This window comes from Schistocerca nitens, chromosome 3 (assembly GCF_023898315.1).
Source record: "Schistocerca nitens isolate TAMUIC-IGC-003100 chromosome 3, iqSchNite1.1, whole genome shotgun sequence".
Lineage (NCBI taxonomy): Eukaryota > Metazoa > Arthropoda > Insecta > Orthoptera > Acrididae > Schistocerca > Schistocerca nitens.
In genome coordinates this window covers 176335068-176357001 of record NC_064616.1, presented here as the reverse complement: position 1 = coordinate 176357001, position 21934 = coordinate 176335068, and the positions used below count along the sequence as shown (strand labels likewise).

The 21934-nt window shown below is 44.0% G+C and overlaps 1 protein-coding gene across 2 annotated transcripts in view; it reads right to left on the bottom strand.

The window, feature by feature from the left end:
- The window catches only part of LOC126248114 (run domain Beclin-1-interacting and cysteine-rich domain-containing protein), a 155579-nt gene that overhangs the window by 72661 nt on the left and 60984 nt on the right, over positions 1-21934 (bottom strand). The window lies entirely within an intron of this gene.

Sequence of the window (21934 nt, the reverse complement as noted above, 5' to 3'; positions counted from 1 at the left end):
ACCCAACCCAACAGCCGACACACCATACGTTCCAGCAGCTTACAAAGAATGTTGGTGAGGCTGACGGGCAGATAGCTATCCACATCAAACGGGTTTTTACCAGGTTTGAGCACTGGAATGATGGTGCTGTCCGACCATTGCAATGGAAAGACATCATTGGACCAGATCCGGTTGAAGATGATGAGGATATGTCACTTGTAGTCAGATAAGAGATGTCTAATCATCTGGCTGTGGATTGATCAGGTCCAGGAGCTGTGTCGGGGCAATGTGCAAGAGCACTGAGGAGCTCCCACTCTGTAAATGGGGCATTATAGGATCCACTGTGGCATATAGTAAATGAGAGGACTGCCCCTTCCAGCCGTCGTCTGAGAGTGCAAAAAGCTGGGGGTAATTCTCTGATGCAGAGGCTCGAGCAAAGTGCTCAGCAAAGTGCTCGGCAACCGCGTTTGCATTGGTAGATAACACTCCATTTATGGTAACACTGGGAACACCTGTTGGGGTCTGGTACCCAAAAAGACTTTAGATATTTGCCCAGACTTGGGAAGGGGACGTATGGCACCCAATGGTTGAGATGTATCTCTCCCAACACTCCTGCTTCTGTGGTTTGATAAGTTAGCGAACACGGGCACGGAGCCATTTAAAGGCTACGAGGTGCTCCAGGGAAGGGTGCCGCTTATGCCACTGTAGAGCTTGGTGACGCTCCTTAATTGCTTCAGCAACTTCTGGTGACCACCAAGGGACTGCCTTACGCCAGGGGCACCCTAAAGAGCAAGGGATTCTGTTTTCTACTGCAGAAATAATTGTAGTCCCCTGCTAAACCATCACATCAATGTTACCATGTGGAGGAGATTCAACGGTGACAGCAGAGGTGAAAGTTTCCCAATCCGCCTTGTTGAAAGTCCATCAGGGCAGGCGTCCATGGTCCTGATGCTGGGGCAGTGACAGGAAGATGGGGAAGGGGTCACTACCACACAGGTCATCATGTGCTCTGCAGTGGATAGATGGGAGAAGTCCTGGGCTGCAAATTGATAAATCAATGGCCAAGTAACTACCATGAGCCACACTGAAATGTGTGGCGGCCGCAGTAATTAAGAGGCAGAGGTCGAACTGAGACAGTAAAGCTTCGACATCTCTGCCTCGGCCAGTAAGCACAGTGCCACCCCACAAGGAGTTAAGGGCGTTAAAATCTCCCAAAAGTAGGATAGGTTTAGGGAGTTGATCAATCAGTGCAGCTAATACATTCAGGGGTACTGCACCATCAGGAGGAAGATATAACATTGCATACAGTTACTTCCTGTGTCATCCTTATTCTGACAGCCACAGCTTCAAGAGGCGTTTGAAGAGGTACAGTGTCACTACAGACTGAGTTGAGGACCATAAACACAAACCCCACTTGACACTCGATTATAGTCACTACGGTTCCTGTAATATTCCTTACAGCCGCGGAGGGCAGGGGTCCTCATTGCCAGGAACCAAGTTTCCTGGAGGGCAAGGCAGATAGCAGGTGTAAAGCTTAACAGTTGCTGTAGCTCAGCCAGGCGGTGGACAAAACCGCCGCAATTCCACTGAAGGATGACGTCACCGTGAGACTGGGAAGGCACGGAACATTCAATGAGGCAGTTTACGCCTCAGGGTCACCTGCTGCCACCGACTTATTCCCTGAGCAGTCTATATCCATTGTGTCTGGCGGTCTGGTGAGATCTAGGTCCTCAGTGGACGCCAGAATCTCCACCCCATTCTCAGACACAGAGCTTGTAGGTAGTTGCGGTGCGGGTGCCACTGCAATTTCCTTGGTCTTACGAGTCTTCTTTTTGGATTTCTCTCACTGCTCCTTGGGTTTCCCTGTCTGGAAGGACTTCACTGGCTCAGTCTCCGGGACTGAAGATGAGCGTGAAGCCCTATGACCAGCTTTTTTTGAGCTCTTCAGCCACTGGCGGGTGTCATCTTTCCCACTAGCAGAAACCTGGGAAGGGAGTGACCCAAGAGAACCCTTCCATGTGCGAGAAGCCGAAGAAGACTTATGCTTCTCTGGCTTAGAAGCGGGGACAGGCGTCCCTGATGGTTAGGGGGTGGGGTGGGGTGGGGGGGGGGGGGTTGCTCCCGAAGTAGGTGGTGCAGGAGCAACAGGAAGGGAAATGCCCCCCACCATCAAGGGGGCAGGTGTAGTCTTCCATCTCTGAGAGGTGACTGGGGTTGGCGGAGCTGATGTTGCCAGAACTGTTGTAGCAGTGGCATAAGACAATGTCATATGTACAGGATGCATCCGTTCAAATTTTCTCTTAGATTCAGTGTAGGTCAGTGAGTCCAGGGTCTTGTACTCCATGATTTTCCTTTCTTTCTGGAGAATCCTGCAGTCTGGCGAGCAAGGTGAATGGTGCTCTCTGCAGTTGACACAGATGGGAGGTGGGGCACATGGAGTATTGGGGTGTGATGGGTGTCCGCAATCTCGACATGTGATGCTGGAAGTACAGCGGGAAGACGTATGGCCGAACTTCCAGCACTTAAAGCACCGCATCGGGGGAGGAATAGAGTGCTTTACATCAGAGCAGTAGACCATAACCCTGACGTTCTCGGGCAATGTATCGCCCTCGAAGGCCAAGATGAAGGCACCGGTGATAAACTGATTATCCCTCGGACCCCGGTGGACATGCCAGATGAAATGTACACCTCACCGCTCTAAATTGGCACACAGCTCGTCGTCAAACTGCAAAAGAAGGTCTCTGTGAAATATGATACCCTGGACCATATTTAAGCTCATATGGGGCATGATGGTTACAGAAACATCCCCCAGCTTGTCACAAGCGAGTAACATATGTGACTGGGCAGAGGATGCTGTTTTGATCAGGACTGACCCAGATCTCATTTTGGACAATCCCTCCAGCTCCCCGAAATTGTCCTCTAAATGCTCAACAAAAAACTGAGGCCTCATTGCCATGAAAGATTCCCCATAAGCTCTCGAACATACAAGGTATTGGGGTGAATTAGATCCGCTGCCATCCTTAGCCTGACATTCCTCCCATGGTGCGGCCATGGAGGGGAATGATTTGGGATCGTACTTCTGTGCATTGAATTGAGCTCGTGAATGCTTAGTGACTGCTGGTGTTTCACCACCAGCAGGAGATCATGGACTACGCTTCATCGCGTCATCTGCCCTGATGCCACGCACTCCTACCAAGGGCCCTCCCCACGGGTGCCACCCAGCCGCAGCAAAGGCCACCTGGCAGGATGGCCATTGCCAGGAGTCCCAATGCCACAGGGGGGATGGGCATCTACCCCTTGGCATACGTAGGGAGTTAATGGTGCAGACATCAGCAGAGCAATCCCTGTGTGGTCAGGGGGCTACAATCAACAGGGTACATGGTGGCCCCACCATAACGGACTGGCTACTGTGCTGGATATCAGGTGGAAAGAAGTTCATAGTCATTGCCGATGCAGGAAGTGACACTGCATAGTGCATGGTGGAAAATGCACCCAGGAAGGTGTCCTCACCCAAGAGATGGAGAATGAGCGGGATGGAAATACGACGATGAGAAAGTGGGCTAAAGATGGACACGATGCACCATGTAAGGCGCCCTTCCTCAATTGGCTTGCTCTTAAGGAAAATTTTGAAGAATGGTGGTCAAACACTACAGGGGACCGTCACATAAAGGCCGAAACATGTGAAACTCCTTTTAGTCGCATCTTACGACAGGGCCTATTCTTACCCCTGGACCCCCATTCAAGTATATTAAGTATAGTGCACAGTATTGCTGTAGTAGTGACTACATTATACACTCTAAGACCATGAAGGAATTATCTGAATGGGATAGAAATCAGCAGATGTAACATTCACTTACAGACAAACAAATTTTTACAATTTCACAATTGGACAATTTATTCAAGACAAAGAGCTTCAACAAATTGAGCAAGTCAATAATGTGTTGGTCCACCTTTAGCTGTGATGCAAGCAGTTATTCGGCTTTGCATTGATTGATAGGGTTGCTGGATTGCTTCCAGAGGGATATCATGCAAAATTCTGTCCAAAGGGAAATCACGCAAAATTCTGTCCAACTGGCACATTAGATCATCAAAATCATGGCTTGTTGGAGGGCCCTGCCCATAATGTCCACATGTTCTTAATTGGGATGATATCTGGCAACCTCGCTGGCCAAGGTAGGGTTTGGCAAGCATGAAGACAAGCAGCAGAAACTCTTACCATGTGCTAATAGGTATTATCTTACTGAAATGCAGGCCCAGGATGGCTCGCCATGAAGAGCAACAAAATAGGACGTAGACTATCGTTGACATACTCCTATGTTGTAAGGATGCCACAGATGATAATTAAAGAGCTCCTGCTATTAAATGAAGTGGCACACCAGACCATCACTCCTGGCTGTCAGGTTGTATGGTAGGTGACAGGTTTGTATCCCACTGCTATCTAGTGCATTTCCAGACACGTCTTCGCTGGTCATCAGGGCCTGGAATCTCACTGGCTGGGCAGAACTGTCTTCAGTGATGAGTCCCACTTCGAATTTAGCCCTGATGACCAGCAAAGATGTGTCTGGAGATGTGTTGGACAGCTGTAGGATACCAACTTAACTTGTCACCTGACATATGGTCCGACAACCAGGAGTGGTGGTCTTGGGTGCCATTACATTTCATAGCAGGACTGGTTTGGTTGTTATCTGGGGCACTCTTACAGCACAGCAGGATGTTGATGATAAGTCTACACCCCACACAGTTCCCCCCCCCCCCCCCCTTTCATGCCAAGCCATTATGGTCTTTCATTTCAGAAAGATAATACCCTTTCACATATGACGAGAGTTTCTATTGCTTATCTTCATGCTTGCCAAACCCTACCTTGACCAGCGAGGTCACCAGATCTGTCCCAAATTGAGAACATTTGGCTCAGAATTTTGGCAATCCAGTGCACCAAATGGACAGAATTTGGGACAATATCCCTGAGGACGACTTACAACAATTCTATCAATCAATGCCAAGCCGAATTACTGCTTGCATAATGGCTATAGGTGAACCAGCATGTTATTAACTTGCTCAGTTTGTGAAGTTCTTTCTCATGAATAAATTGTCCAATTCTGAAATGGTAAAAATTTGTTTGTCTGTACACATGTGTCACATTATCCGATTTGTGTCCCATTTGGATAATTGCCAATACCCCAAAAAGGCAAATAAGTATACCAGTTTGTACTCGGCTTTACAGAACATGATTAATAAATGAATGAATGGTAGAAACAAGACAGTTCATCGAGTCAATAAAAGCCATCCAGGAACTTAGGCTACATGGCACAGCAGAACAAGATGAAAAAACTTCCCATGTCTTGTGACACAATGTGTCGTTTGATTCTGGGGCACTGATAAAACTAGGCCCAAAGAGTTGCCCATATTTCATATTTTTGGGATACCATTAAAAAAAAAAAAATGCTGCCAATAGGATGCATTTTGCCGTTGCAGTGAAACACAGTCTATAGTACCATTTTACTGTAATCTTCAACAGTTGAAGCTCTTTCATCTGCAACTAAATTTTGACATTTGAAATTATTGTTGGAAATAGTAAACACTGACTCTATCCTTCATTCTCATATCTTATTGACAAAGAAGTAATAACAGAAAAGCTCATATTCACTTGCACAGATTACGCAAGGATAAGGAAAGAAATTGGTGGTAGCTTTGTTTATGAATTTAACAATGTATGCCTGGATTGGTTCACTAAAATGGCAGGAAAGTGAAGCCAAAATCTGAATGAATATTCACTATATTATTTTTGAACTTCAATATTGCACCCCGACATCACAGAGAATAAACATGGTCCTGCATGCAATAACCACTCACAGACAGCAGGTGGCAGCACTTGCAGTGGGGGTGGGGGGTGGGGTGGGGTGGGGGTGGTGGTATATAAAGTTTGTCAGGAGGGACACACAAGACAGTGCAGTTGTTGTTGTTGTTGTTGTTGTTGTTGTACTGTGGAAATGAAGTGATTTATCTGCCATCCAAAATGGCATAATCATTGGCTTTTGGGTCAAGGGTGGAAGCATTTGCAAAACTAAGTTTGTAAACTGTTTGTGTGCTGCTGTGGTTAAAGTACACCATCCATGGCAAACTGGCGATATCCAAAGCTGACAGAGAGACAGCTGTGGTGCACCACAGGCAGTAGATGACCAGGGTGAATGACGGCTGTGGAGATGTGTATGACAAACAGATGTGCGGCTGTTAAGTGAATAGACATGCAACTGCCCACGCTTATGAACCAAGGGGCTACCAACAGTGTCTCCTCAACAAGCTTTCGGCAAATGTTGCAGCATACGGGCCTTCACAGCAGGTACCTGGTACATGCATCCATGCTGCCTGTTATTCATTGGCAACGAAGGCTGGAATTTGCACACCAGTACCACAACTGGATATCCGCTGAGTGGTGGCAGTTGGTCTTTCCAGATGAATCACATTTATGCTCCCTTGGACAGATGGTCGTTGGTGTGTACAGTGTGAAATGTTTGAAAGCAAAGAGGCTGCAACAATTGTTCAAGAGTATTAAGGTCTGGGGAATATTTTCTTGACATTCCCTGGTGATCTTGTCGTTCTGGAGGGCACAATGGATCAATACAAGTATGCAAATATCATTTGGGATCATGTCCATCCCTACATGCAGTCTGTATTTCCTTGGCACAATGGCATCTACCAGCAGTACAATCCAATGTGTCACACAGCTCACAGTGTACGTCCATGGTTTGAAGAGTACCAGGGTGAGTTTACCATAGTCCCCTGGCCACCAAACTCCTCGGGCTTAAACCCAATTGAGACTCTATGGGACCACCTAGATCGAGCTTTTTGTGTCATGTATCCTCAACTGGGAAACCTTGTGCAGCTGCTCACGGCATGGCTCCACATTCCTGTTGGAACCTTCCAGAGCCTCATTGACTCTCTTCCTGCACATCTTGTAGCGGTCTGTGCTGTAAAAGGTGGTTATGCGGGGTTTTGACAGGTGGTCACATTAATGTGTGTGGGCAGTGTAGTTTCAATACAGAATATGTAAATCAGGATATTCAAATGAAGATCTGACACACAACATTCACAAATAGGTGTAGATGTTATCAATTACAAATTTCTTCTGTGTAACTCTGAGCACGGTGATACTTTCTTGAGTTTGAAATGATATAGCTACAATATCTTTCCTGTTATTTCAATTGCAGGGTTCTTTGCATTTCTGAAGTAGCAAGCGTCACTGAAATGTACACAATTTTAAGTTCTACTTCAATGTAGATATACCGGGTGATCAAAAAGTCAGTATAAATTTGATAACTGAATAAATCACGGAATAATGCAGATAGAGGGGTACAAATTGACACACATACTTGGAATGTCATGCGGTTTTATTAGAACCAAAAAATACAAAAGTTCAAAAAATGTCTGACAGATGGCACTTCATCTGATCAGAATGGCAATAATTAGCATAACAAAGTAAGACAAAGCAAAGATGATGTTCTTTACAGGAAATGCTCAATATGTCCACTATCATTCCTCAACAATAGCTGTAGTCGAGGAATAATGTTGTGAACAGCACCGTAAAGCATGTCTGGAGTTATGGTGAGGCATTGGCATCGGATGTTGTCTTTCAGCATCCCTAGAGATGTCGGTTGATCATGATACACTTGCCACTTCAGGTAACCTCAAAGCCAATAATCACACGGACTGAGGTCTGGGGACCTGGGAGGCCAAGCATGACGAAAGTGGCGGCTCAGCACACTATCATCACCAAACGACGCGCACAAGAGATCTTTCACGCATCTAGCAATATGGGGTGGAGCGCCATCCTGCATGAATATCGTAGTACATTCCAGCAGGTGTTTATCAGCCAGGCTGGGGATGACGCGATTCTGTAACATATCGGCGTACCTCTCACCCGTCACGGTAGCAGTTACCGACGTTTTGCTGTCCAGCGCCATCTGTCGGACATTTTGTGAATTTGTTTTTTGTTTTGTTTTTTTGTTGGTTCTAATAAAACCCCATGTCATTCTAAGCATGTGTGTCAATTTTTACCTCTCTATCTACATTATTCCGTGGTTTATTAAGTTTTCAAATTTATACTGACTTTCTGATCACCCTGTGTTTTGATCATTGTAGACTACCTATTGCTAGTTCTGTTTATTTCAAAATCCTTATCTGATGTTGATTCATGAAATAAAACACAGAGCTTCAAAATCAAACAATTTTCTTAGATTCGTATACTTTTGTGAGGTATTTTTTTCATCTTGCTCAGCATATTAAATATAATCATTTTTGTAAAAGGTAAATAAATAACCTATTACTGAAATTGGTATCTGACCCATTGCAGTGTACCAAAAATGATGTAGAATAAGTCCAGGCCGAGCTCCATACAACACACAGTTTCATCAATATAGCAATTAGTAGGAATATTGCTCAGTGCGTGTCTGAGCCTGATAAAACAACCTTATCTTCTTGCTCTGAAATGGTTATTATCAGCTGCAATTAATTTCAGAAGCAAACTGTGTACTCAATCATAAACACAGCCAATCTAGACAGGTATTGTGTTAAATGTGCAGTGCTAATTAGACATGAGGCAGTGCAGTATAACACAGTTTTGGCATGGCGAGGCGTGGTGACTCGAGCGCACCGAGAATTCCTCGAGCCTCGAGTTCTCAAGCAATTCTCAAGAAGCTCACGAGAAACAGCTCGGCGGCGTATGCCGCTGTGCGCCAGTTGGCTGCGACAACATACGCTGCGCCGCTGTTGTTTTATGAATTGAATGCCGCCGCTAGACAAACACGCTCGCTGTGCTCGTAACTAGTATGTCTCAGGTTTCATTTGAGTAAAGTTGTTATTCAAATCAATATGGACACTCGAAAACGAACATCATGGTGCTGGCAATACTTTACAGAAGATGGATATAACGTTACTTGCAACATTTGTCGTAAAAATTTCCGTAATGTATCAAACAATACAACGAGCGTGATTAGGCATCTTAAACTGCACAATTTATTGAGCAATAAAACAGCGATGTCCATGGATACAGAGGCTCATTCTTCCAATAGTACGAGGCAGACAAAATGTCCAGGTACGTATGGTACAAAAGGTGAATTCCATGTAAAAGTTCAGATAGTGTCCGAAGCGGTCCGCCGCGCTTAAAAAACATTGATTTTTTAATCGTACTCTGATAACATACAACATACCCCAAAGTCAAACCTATACCATCCTAGCTTTTGCACAATACGATACGTAATTTTATTGGACTAGTTGTCGAGCATAACATATCGCCTTGGAGGAGAACTGATCTAAATCTTACGTTTCTCTTCATAGAGGGAAGTAAATGGCAACAACAGATAGATGAAGCACTAGTGGCCATGATAACAGACGATTTTCAACTGCTTTCAATCATCGAGGACACTGGTTTTCGACGTTTTGTTTCACTGTTGGACCCAGAATACTCGATACCAAATCGAAAAAAGTTAAGCCTCATGATTGAGGATGATTACCATAAACAGAAAGAAGCTGTAAACTTGGCTGTGGAAGACTCTACTTGTGTTTCTTTAACGACCGATATTTGGACCTCACTCAATAGTGACTGCTATAACTGGTCATTTCATTAACACTAATTGGTGCCTGAAAGATTTAGGTCTCGAGGCATTCCGTTTCCCGGAAAAGCATACAGTGCTAAATAGTAGTGAGGCGTTAGATAACGTGATTTCAAAATGTAACATTGAAAACAAAGTTGTAAGCATCAGGACTGACAACGCCAGTAACATGACAGCAGCCGTACAACTTATTCACAGTGGCAACATAGATATGCAACATGTGCCTTGTTTAGCACACACCATCAATTTAGTTGTGAAAAGTTCTTTGAAAAGCAACAGTGAGCTCTGCATAACGTGGGAAAAGGCCAGAAAAATTGTTAGTTATTTTAAAACAAGTTGCAATGCTAATGAAAAACTCCATGAGATCCAGGATCTAATGAAAAAACCTGTTCATAAATTGATTCAGGAAACCGAAACCCGATGGAACAGTACGTTTTATATGCTACAACATCTAGTGGAGCAAAAGGAATGCATTGCAGCCTGTTTATCAACTTTGTATTCAGGTGTAGAGAATCTCACAGCTGACGAGTGGCGAATTTTGAGCAAATGTTTATGTGTACTGGAGCCATTTGAAGTGGTACCAAGTGAAATCTCAACTGAAAACTATACCTCTCTTTCGAAAGCTATTCCAATAATCAGACAGCTAATCCTAACGGTATGCAATGGGAAGTGGGCTACCATGACAGCGCAAGAGCTACAGCAACATCTGCAGAACTCACTAATGGCCCTGCTAGGATTAATAGAAACAAAGTACATGCCGTTGCAACAGTTCTCGACCCAAGATACAAAACGTTACCATTTACGAATCCCGTTCATTCAAAACATGCCGTTGCAAGCCTAATTACAGAGTGCACAAACGTGGTAGAGACTGTATGATCTACTCAATCGGCTGCTAACGACACTAGCCACGAGTACCATTTCGTACAAAACGCCAGTAGTTCCTTATGGGCTTCTTTCGATGAAGAGGTTTCCAATAAAAATCTAATGAAAAGTGGTTGTGATAGCATGGACCTGGAGGTACATCGATATTTGGAAGAACTGTACCTACAACGTACGGATAATCCTTTACACTACTGGGAAAAAAATGAAAACAGTTACCCAGGTCTAGCTGTCGTGGCAAAAAAATATCTTGCAATACCTGCAACTTCTGTTCCCAGTGAAAGAATATTTTTGAAAACAGGACTACTTATAAACAAACAAAGAAGCAGACTAAAAGGCCAATTGGTTAATAAAATCATATTTCTAAACAAAAATCGACGGCAGTGCAGCAATGGGATGTATAAATGCCTTCTGCTGAACAACTTTTGTTTCCTTTCTTTCTTCAGTAAGTAAACACATGTACGCAGTTTCTGTATATAACAGGCTATAGCACTTCTCTTTTACGTTTAAGCATGCATGCATACATGCAGAATGTACAAGGTAATTTATTTTGTAAGAATAAAGCTTCGGTTTCATGCGACTTTTGTGCTTTGTTTTAAACAACAATTCTATGATTTTTGTCTTATGAGACATATACTAATACTTCAGTACACATTAATAACGGTAGTACAGTTGATATCAATCACTCAGTTTCAAAGTTTTCCATGCACGTACATACGACGAGTATGACCGCTGCGGGTCAGTGCTTCGTGTACTGAAGGTTTGCGCAATTTCTCAGAGAGCGCAGCACTGTCAACTTCTCGAGCGTACCCGAGAAATTCTCGAGAAATTGCATTCACGTCGCGCGTTCCTCGAGCGCGATCATAGCCCATCCCTAGTATAACATAGCCATGGCTATGACTTTAGTATATGCAAATTGAAAAAAAATTAGATAGTCATTATTCCCAAAATTAAAAAACATGATCTAGTAAAATATGGGAATTGGTGGCACATTTACCCCACATATCCCACTAAAAGTATGTAGAGTATCCTCTTCATCAAATGTTATGAACACCATCTCACAATGACACTTTTCTATTGTAAAAAATTATTTAAGAATTTCAGAAAGCATGTTCTGCAGCTAGGTGCTTAATATTGGGGTCCAGATGGTGAGGCTAGTAGATGTTTCCACAATAACTGTACTTATTTTATTAACAAACATATCCTCTTGATCCTGTGGTGCATGTGTGATACGTATTAGCTAAACAGAAAATTTACAAACGAATCTCATTTCAAACATATCAACAAAGCCCAGGACAGATGAATTTAATTATTCACAACTGTTCAAATGTATAATACGATGGCATGCTGAAAAGTGATACATCCGAATTTTATGTGAAAACTCTTACACATTTTTAAATAAAACAAACATTATAAACATTCTACATCTTTATTCATCATGTCTACATATCTGCAGCCCGCTGTCGCTAGAGGGCTCTGAATTGTTGTGTGTAACAGGGCAATGTGTAACATAACTATGTCGGTATGTGGGAAACACCATTCTGTAATCAAGTTTCGAATCTGAAGAGCTTGTCCACACATGGAGCTCCCTCTCCTTCAGCATGATAATTTCAGGCCACATGCAAGCACTGTGACATCTGCAACAATCCATTGCCTTGGGTTCACTGTCATCAATTATTCTCTATACAGTCCGGACTTGGTCCCATCCAATTTTCATGTTTCCAAAACTTAAAGAACATCTTTGAGGATTTCAATTTAACAGTGATGATCTGGTGCAAGCAGAGGTGAGGTTGTAGCATCAAAAAATCACACATTCTACAGTAACATTATTGACAAATTGGTCACTCATTGAGAGAAATCTGTTTGCCACACCAGGATGACTACATTAAGAAATAAATATTTAAGACACGAAGAATAAAGTTTAGAATGTTAATAAGGTTCATTTTATTTAAAAGGATACAGAAATATTTTCTTATAAAATTTGGAGGCATTAATTTTCAGCATGCCCTCATAAAAATATGAATTTAACAATAAAAAGAAGAAAAAGAAGAAAAAATCACTAAAACTTGGAGTAATGAAAAGAATATATGCAACCACACAGCTCAATACTAAAACTGTAGAAATATAAAAAAAATTGGAAAAAAGGAAGGAATATTAGAGTTTAATACCATTTTCATAATGTCATTTGAAATGGAGAACAAGTTCAGGTAGCACAAAGATGGGGATGATTCTTGGCTGGGTATTTTTCAAGGGAATCATTCTCACATTTGCCTCAAAAAGTTTATGGAAATAATGAAAAACCTTAAACATGGTGGATGGATGGCATTCCTTTTGAATATGAATCTCCTGTGATGTGTCTGCCTGCTTAGGTGAGTGGTAACTTGCTTGCCTCCCACACAGTGGGCCCATGTTAGATTCCCGGCCGGGTTGGAGATTTTCTCCACTCATGGACTGGGTGTTGTGTTGTTCTCATCATAATTTCATCCTCATCACTGGCACATACATCACCCAATTTGGCATCAACTGAAATAAGACTTGCACTCAGTGGCCGAACTTCTCCAGATGAGGCCTCCCGGTCAACAATGCCACACAGTCATTTAATTTTTTTTCCCTGTGAGGTGACCATGGTAACACCTCAGTCAGCAACAACCAAACAAAGGCGATGCATGAAACAGTCTGTGTGTCTCTCGATGAATTTCTCTAAAGAACACGATTTTTATCTATTTTATCTAGTAATTTCATCTTTATTCATTCTAAATAATGCCTTGTTATGACATAAATGTAAAGAGTTAAGGATTTTGATATCATTATACTGTACACCTACTAACAACTTTTGTTTTGTTTTGTTTTGTTTTAGGATGCAAAAACAACTAGGGTCATACAAGCCCATGTCAAAACTGTGAAACATGAAGACAAAGAGAAGAGTTAAAAATGACTACATGTCAATCCCAATCGATGGAAGAGATGACAGCTAAAAACTGGGACACGGAGAAAGGTCTATAAAATATGATATAGAGAAACGAAGGTCCAGAACTAAAAATTACATGGCCTACACCATTTTGCTACAATGGATAAAAAGTAAAACACGGTCAACAGCTTATGCAGCGTTCGCTAAAATGGGCGATAACTCAGATGCAAATCCACACGGGAACGAGAATGGTTAAAAAATGGGCATTCCATCAGGAAATGGCAAAAAGTTAAAAGCTGGGTGCAATGAGCACAAAGTGGTGGCTAAAAGGGCAGTGCCCAATACGTAACCTAGTTAAAATGACCTCCTCGTGGCGGGAGTATCGAGAGGAGGTCATCCAAGTCATTGGGAGAGCTCAATAATCTGGAGCTTATTCCCATGAAAGGAGGACCAGTGGCAATGCCAAAGTGACACCACCCCCTGACAGATGGCAACACAGAGATCATCAGAGGGAATATAAGAACTAGTGGACTGAGGTATGAGGACTTGCAGCCTTGGCAGCAGCATCAGCAGACTCGTTTCCTGTCAGAGTGACATGATCAGGAATCAACATAAGCATCATAGTGACTCCATAAAGAGCGTGCAAATAAAAGTTTTCCTGGACCCGTTGCACTGAGAAATGGGCGGTGTACAGCGCACAGAGGCTTTGAAGTGTGCTGAGAGTCCGAGCAGGTGATACAATTGAAAAGCCTGTCTCAATGGATGTACTCCGTGGCCTGATACAGAGCGAAGAGCTCTGCTGTAAATACTGAGCAGTGTCCCAAAGCTGATATTGGAAAACGTCGGCACCAATGACGAAAGCACATCTGACACCGCGGTCAGTACGAGAGCCATCAGTGTACACAGAGGTACTATCGCAAAGCTCCATGCAAAGGTGGAGAAACTGAAAGCGACAGAGCAAGGCTGGAGTAGTGTCCTTAGGAAGTGAATGAAGGCCAAGGTGAATACGGGCCACTGCTACATGAAGCCAAGGTGGTGAAGGGTTCACACCCACCAGGAAAGTTGCAGGTAGCGTGAAGTTAAGCTGCCAGAACAAGAGCCGAAAGCGAACTCCAGGAGGTAACACAGAAGAGGGATGTGCTCCATACTGGTGATCAAAGGAGTCATCAAAGAAGGGGGGCATAAGATGGGTGGCCACGCATGGCAGACAAACGGCATGCATACCTGCTGATGAGAAAGTCACGGTGGTAGGACTGTGGTAGTTTGGCAGCTTCTGCATACAGCCTCTCAACCAGGCTAGTGTAAAAGACGCCAGTGGCCAAATGGATGCCACGATGGTGGATAGTACTAAGACGACGTAATAGGGACGGACGTGCAGATGCATAAACGAAGCATAGTCTAGTTTCGAATGGACAAGGGACCGGTACAAATGGAGGAAGGTGGTTCGTTCTGCATCCCAGGAAGTGCCATTGAGGACTCGTAGGGCACTGAGGGACCGCATACATGTGGCTGCCACGTAAGACATGTGGGAGGACCCAGAGAGTTTCCTATATAGCTTGAGCCCCAGGAATTTTGTAGTTTCAACGAACTGATGAGCAACAGGCCCAAGATGTAAAGATGGTGGGAGAAACCAATTGTGCCGTCTGAAATTCAAACAAATGGTGTTGTCAGAGGAAAAACAGAAGCCATTGTCGATGCTCCATGAGTACAGATGATCGAGACATTGCTGTAGACACCGCTCAATGAGGCACATCCACGGAGAACTGCAATAGATGGCAAAATCGTCAACAAAAATGGAACCGGAGATGCCCAGCAGGAGATGGGCCATTAGAGGGTTAATGGCGATGGTGATAGCAAAGAGGACGATGCTTAGCATGGAACCCTGAGGCACACCGTTTTCCTGGTGTCCGACAATGCAGAACCTACAAAGACCTTGAAAATTCGGTCTTTTAAGAATTTCTCAAGGAAACGGAGCAGGCGGCCACGGAAGCCCCACGTGTAGAGAGTACGGAGGATACCAGTCCTCCAGCAGGTGTCGTAAGCTTTCTCCAAATCGAGAAACACGGCCACAGTCTGGGATTTCCACAGAAAACCATTCATAACATGGGTGGACAAAGTAACAAGATAGCCAAATGCAGAACAGTGCACTCGAAATCCACACTGTGCAGTGGTTAGTAAATTGCGAGACTTGAGCCACCATACCAGCCAGGCATCAATCATACATTCCATCACCTTGCAAACACAGCTGGTGAGAGAGATGGGGCGATAGCTGGAAGGAAGGTGTTTGTCCTTACTGGTAATAGGTATGGGTATGACAGTGGCTTCACGCCAGTGTCTGGGAAACATGCCCTCTGCCCAGATGCAGTTGTATGTATTAAGCAGAAAGTGCTTGCCCGCAAGAAAAAGGTGCTGCAACATCTGAATGTGAACAGCGTCTGGCCCTGCGGCAGAGGATCAGGATGAAGTGAAAGTGTGATCTAGCTCCCTCATAGTAAAGGTGGCATTGTTGCATTCACGATCCTGAGAAGAGAAGAGTATTGCCTGAGCCTCTTCCACTCACTTCTGGTGGTAGAAGGCATGATGATAGTAGTAAGAAATCGAAATTTCTGCAAAATGGGGGCCCGAGGTGTTGGAGATAGCAACAGGGTCCATGATGTCATTGTCTGCTACTGTCAGCCCTGAAATTGGGAAATGGATATCAGTCCCAGAGAGCCAGCGGAGGTTGGCCCACATGACAGAAGAGGAAGTGGAACTGTTAAAAGAACTAACGAATGAAATCCAGCTAGCATGTTTGCTATTGTAAAGGATGCGACGGGACTGTGCATGCATCTGTTTATAATGAAGGCAGTATGCCATCGTAGGATGATGGTTAAAAACGTTGAGAGCACTTCCCCATGCGTGAATTGCATCATGGCATGCCTCAGTCCACCAAGGGACCCGTGGAAGTGCAAGGAATGGAACGTTCTGCAGCGGTAAGGATAACGTTTGTAAGATATCCCACCTCGTCATCACAACTGGGGAAATCTTGTTCGACGAAAGTCGCCAGGGAGGAGTAAAACTGACTGGCCTTAGTAAGCTGCCATTTGGGTGTGCACGCATGTGGGGTAGGAGTCAGCAAACAGATAGCACACGGGAAATGGTCGCTCGGGTAGGTGTCAGAAAGAACAGGCCACTCAAGATGATGGGGAAGCTGGGCAGTGCAGAAGGATAGGTCCAAATGCGAATAGATGTGCAAGGAGTCAGAAAGGAGCGTGGGTGCTCCTGTGTTACGGCAGAAGAGGTTAATTTGATTAACAAGGTCAGCCAAGAAGGCACCTCTCTGACAGGTTCTGGCAGAACCTCAAAGGGGATGGTGCACATTAAAGTCACCGAGCAACAGAAATGGGTGAGGTAGCTGCACAATAATCTGGAGGAAGTCTGCCCTGGTAACATTGAATGATGGAGTGTTATAAATGGTACAAAGGGGAAAGGTCAAGTGAGGAAGGAAAAGGTGAACTGCAACAGCTTGAAGACAGGGAGATGAGTTGACCATGAATGTCATTCCGTATGAGCAGCACAACTCCCCCACGAGATTGAATGCAGACCTTGGGGGGAAGGTTAAGGTCAAAACAGACCGGGAAGAAATGCGAAAGCTCGAAGTGGTTGTGAGGACACAATTTTGTTTCCTTAAGGCAGAGTACAAGTGGACACTGCAATTCTAAAACAGCTGTAAATTCTCTTTGTTGGATTGAAGGCCGCAAACATCCCATTGGAGGAGAGTCATGATGAGGAAAAAATGAAGATGTGTCACGTTGGTGGCTGCCGAGTGCCAGTCTACGAAGACTCGCTGCTACACGGCACAGAGGCAGGAGGATCCTGCTCCACGAGGTCCATGGAAGTGTAACTTGCTCGTGCTGTCAGCCTGCAGAGTCCAATGCAGAAAAACGGTTAGTGGTGTGCTCCGGTGACACAGAGGCCGGCCAGACGAGGGTACCATGTGGCAACACCGTCGAAGAGGATCTTCGAGTCAGTGAAGGAAAAGACTGTTTGCCTTTGTTGGACTTCTTTCAGCCTTTCTGGTTAGCAGAGGAAGACTCAGGTGTTTGTTGGCTAGAGGGATGTAGGAAGTCTTCACGGGAGTATGCCTTCTGCCCTATACGGCCTGCTGGTTGTATAACTGGTGAGTTCGGCCCGTGAGCAAGAGTATGACAGCATGTTGCACAGCTGGATGAGGGGATGGTGATGCTACTATGACACTGGGCAACTGCACAACCTCAGAACTGAATTTGAGGTCACATGTCTGTGTGGCCATGTCCTTCATAGAGCGTGATGTAGCAAGAACAGTACTATAAGTGCCATACGGTAGAATGCATGGTTTGCGACTAGCCAGCAACTTGCAAGTGACTGGGTAAGGATCTTTTTCCTTCACCTAGATCTACTGGACAGCCCAATCAAGATACAAGAGACAATCTCGTGAGGCGGCGGCACGGTCATCACTGCAGTTGATACAGTAGGGACAAGGAGGCAGACAATCGCCCTTATGCACATTCCAACACAGGAGACACATTTGGCCAGGTGTTGACAAGATATTCAAGTGTGGCTGAAACGATGACACTGGTAGCAGTGTGTCTGGTTCGGAAGGTATGGATGGACTGTGATAACTTCATAGCTCTACTTTGATCTTGGACAGAAGTACCACTCTATCAAAGGTGAGAAAATGCTTGTGTGTGGAGGCTAAGGAGGCATCTATCTTTTTCATCACTCGATCGATGGCAATGACACCCTGATCAGAGAGGTATGTTTGTATTTTGGCCTGACCGTCAAGCATTCTAGTGTAAATGACACTACGGAAAGAATTAACAGTTCTATGGGCCTTGACACAAACAGGATAGCCATGGAGAAGCGAAGCAGCATGCAGTAGTTGTGCTTGAGAATCAGAAGTAGTCTCCAAAAGCAAAGTGACATTCGGTAAATGATAGCAGGATTTCAAAGGGCCGGCAGTTGCATTAACATCTTTCTGAATAATAAACCAATTTACCATTGTGAAGGTCTGACTGTCTTCAGTATGTGGAACCATGAGGAGCCGTGGTGCAGCAGGAAGGTTCTTTGAATGATTAGCCTAATTCCATTTATGTTTCATAGCATGTACTGTGAAGGTGGCTCTTTGCAAGAAAATCCTCCACAATTGCCAGCGTCTCTGATGGCACGCTCCTTCCAACTGGGGTGTCCCCTTCACAAGGGAACCCCCCTGCCTTAGGTGATTGTTGAAACCTCAGGTCATACCTCCAAAACAGCTGACAGAGGGACCAATTGGCAATTTGGGAAGGTAGCAGCTCAAACAATCACTCCTCCCTGGGCCTGGCCTGTACCAGGGGGTAGGTGCGAACCCTACCTGTCGACCCAGGGCTGGGAATTGCGTGTTACCCAGTCACTTGTTATGTGTCACACATGTGGGCCAGACTTCAGGAGTACACAGGGTGGAAGAAGAAAAAAGGGAGCTCAAACACCTAAGTGGAGGAAGGATAGGAGGTGTACGAAGAAAGGAAAAGGGAATGAAAAACAATGATGAGACTGTTCTTATGTCAGCTATGGACAATGTGGAACATTCCCATAAACACCCCAGACACATTCCCCAAGGGAGGGGAAAAAAGAACAGCAAGAGGATAGACATGCAGCACAGAAGGGAAAAGATGCTGCAATGGCTGGGGCCCCGTGGTAGCCAAGCACGAACCCACCAAAGAGTGGCAAACCCCCTGTGCGGGCTAACAACATTTACTTTGTCTCACAAAGCAAAGAGGGAGAAAATAGTTTGTCTTAAATGTTTGTAGCTGCTTTTGTTAAATATATGTTGAATACTACAGTGTCATCAGTTCTTAGCTAACAATGGTAACATGCTGGTAACTATGTAACACTGTCCAGATATAAAAGTGATATAATAATAATATCTATGTAAGTGTCTTGTGTACATTTTTTACATTTAGTCTACTGTTGCTGTATATAACATTCTGCAAATTCTTATGTGGAATTCTTGATTTCAACATCAATATATTGTTAAGATATTTATTATTTTACTTTAAATTTTCTTAACCTTTCATGTTTTTACATAATGACACCAAATTATTATTTTGGTTCGTGTATATTTCTTCACATTATTTCCATATGGTGCATTATTTTTCGTTTACAAAATTTGTAGACTCTTTTTTTTGTTTCTATAGTCTGCCTTCGTTCCCCCAAGACCTACGTACATTAGTGAGTATCACTGCAATTTCTCTTGCACATTACACATTATCTAATCAAAAGTATCTGGGCACCCCTATGTAGCGTGGAATTGACCACTACACACCATGCGAGGCAGACCTTCCTGTATAAAAGGAGGTGGAGACTATCGTGTTGTCATTAGAGAAGAAGTAACAGCAGAATGGGTCGGTCAGAAGAGTCCAATGACTCTGAACGTGGGCTAGTCATTGGATGCCACCTGAGTAACAAATTTATCAGGGACATTTTAATCCTTCTAAGGCTATCAAAGTCAACTGTTAGTGATATGTTGTGAAGGAATGACTACAGCTAAACCAAGGTCAGGCATACCTTATGTACCGATGGGCAGGGACCATTGAGCATTATACAGGGTAGTTGTAAAAAATTGCATCACTGGAAGGAACAACTCACGAGTTCCAAAGTGTTACCAGCAGCCCAGTCTGCACAGTGACTGTGCATGGGGAGTTAAAACAAATGGGAGACAATGGTCTGGCTGTTTCGCGTAAGCCACACATTTCTGCAGTCGGTGCAGTAAACAGCGATGCCACTTAATGACAAGAAACAAGTGATTTGGAGTCACAAATCACACTATACCCTGTAGCAATACAAAGGAAGGTTCTGGGTTTGACAAATGCCTGGAGAATATTACCTGCCATCGTATGAATTGCTAGCAGCGAAGTACAGAGGAAGAGGAAGAGGAAGAGGAGGAGGAGGAGGAGGAGGAGGAGGAAGAGGAAGAGGAGGATGTGGTGGTGGTGGTGGTACAATATGGAGACGTTTTTTGCGATTTGGTTGTGATCCCCTTATTGTGCTTAAGAAAATGCTGAATTTGGAAGGATATGACCACATTTTATAGTGTTGTGTACTGTTTACAGTAGAGGAACAGTTCGGAGATGATTACCAACTGGATTATCACAACAGTGCACCCTGTCATAAAAGCAGCATCTGTGAGACAGACAACAACATTCCTGAAATGAAGTCGCCTACTCAGTGCCAAAACCTGAATGCAATGGAATACTTTCAGGAGGAGTTAGAACATTGATTTTTCCTCCAGACCCCAACATCACTACTTTCTCTGGTTTTGGCTCTAGGGGAAGATTGGGCTGCCATTCCTTCAAGTACAGACACCTTACTGAAAGTGTCTCCAGCAAAGTTCAAGCCATCGTAAAGGCAAAGTGTAGCCACCCCACACAATTTCCATCAATAGGAGTCTGGATACTTTGATCAAATAGTGTATAGGCTTTCTTGTGACTTATGTTTTACTGTGATTTTATCACTATTAGTTGCTTTATGACAAATAATACTTTTTGCATCAAATCTACAATTAACTCTGAGTCACTTTTTTCCAATTTATGTCTTGCAGGCCAATTAATATGCATTCATCTCTGCTTACAGCCATACGTGTCATGGTGGCCACTGAATTGTTTGTACTTTCTTCGGCTCATATTTTTTTTTATCAAAACTGAATTTATTCTGGAAGAGTGCTGTGGTAAACTGTGTGTAAGATACACAATAAGTGTTTTCATTGTATACCATAGGTGCCAATCATATAATGGGGACAAATAAGAGCCAGTATCAGTAATGACAGTCACACTGATGAAAGTACAGCAGATGTAGACTGGTGGCAGAAGATGAGACCTCTCTTTGATAACAAAGGAGACGACCAGGTAAGAATGACAACAAAATCATGACACACCAGGTATCACTTAATGACAAGAAACAAGTGATTTGCAGTCACAAATCACACTATACCCTGTAGCAATACAAAGGAAGGTTCTGGGTTTGACAAATGCCTGGAGAATATTACCTGCCATCGTATGAATTGCCAGCAGCGAAGTACAGAGGAAGAGGAGGAGGAGGAGGAGGAGGAGGAGGAGGAGGATGTGGTGGTGGTGGTGGTGGTATAGGCTATCAAGGACACCATCATTGCACAAATCATAAACAAAATTCAAGAGCCAATTTGATATAATATAGAATTCTGTTTACTGACAAAATATTTGAATACAAGAAAAAGACAAATGATCCAGAAAAAATCTGTCAGCAGGCACTGACAAACTAGATTATGAGCAGACAAGGAACAGCTTGTCAGTGTGCAGGATGGCTCAAAGTGACAGGGGAACAAAGGTGATTTATTTATCACTTCCTGCTGGAAGACACCATCGCTGGTGGAGAAGACATCAATCATGAAGGACTGCAGGTCAAGCAGTCCTCAGCTGTAACTGTGCATTCAATTACTACCCTAAGTCCCATGGGACACCAGATGAGCAAAATCCAGTTTGACAAATGAGTAAGTGCCATTTGTGAGAATGCTAAAATGATCTTTTATGTT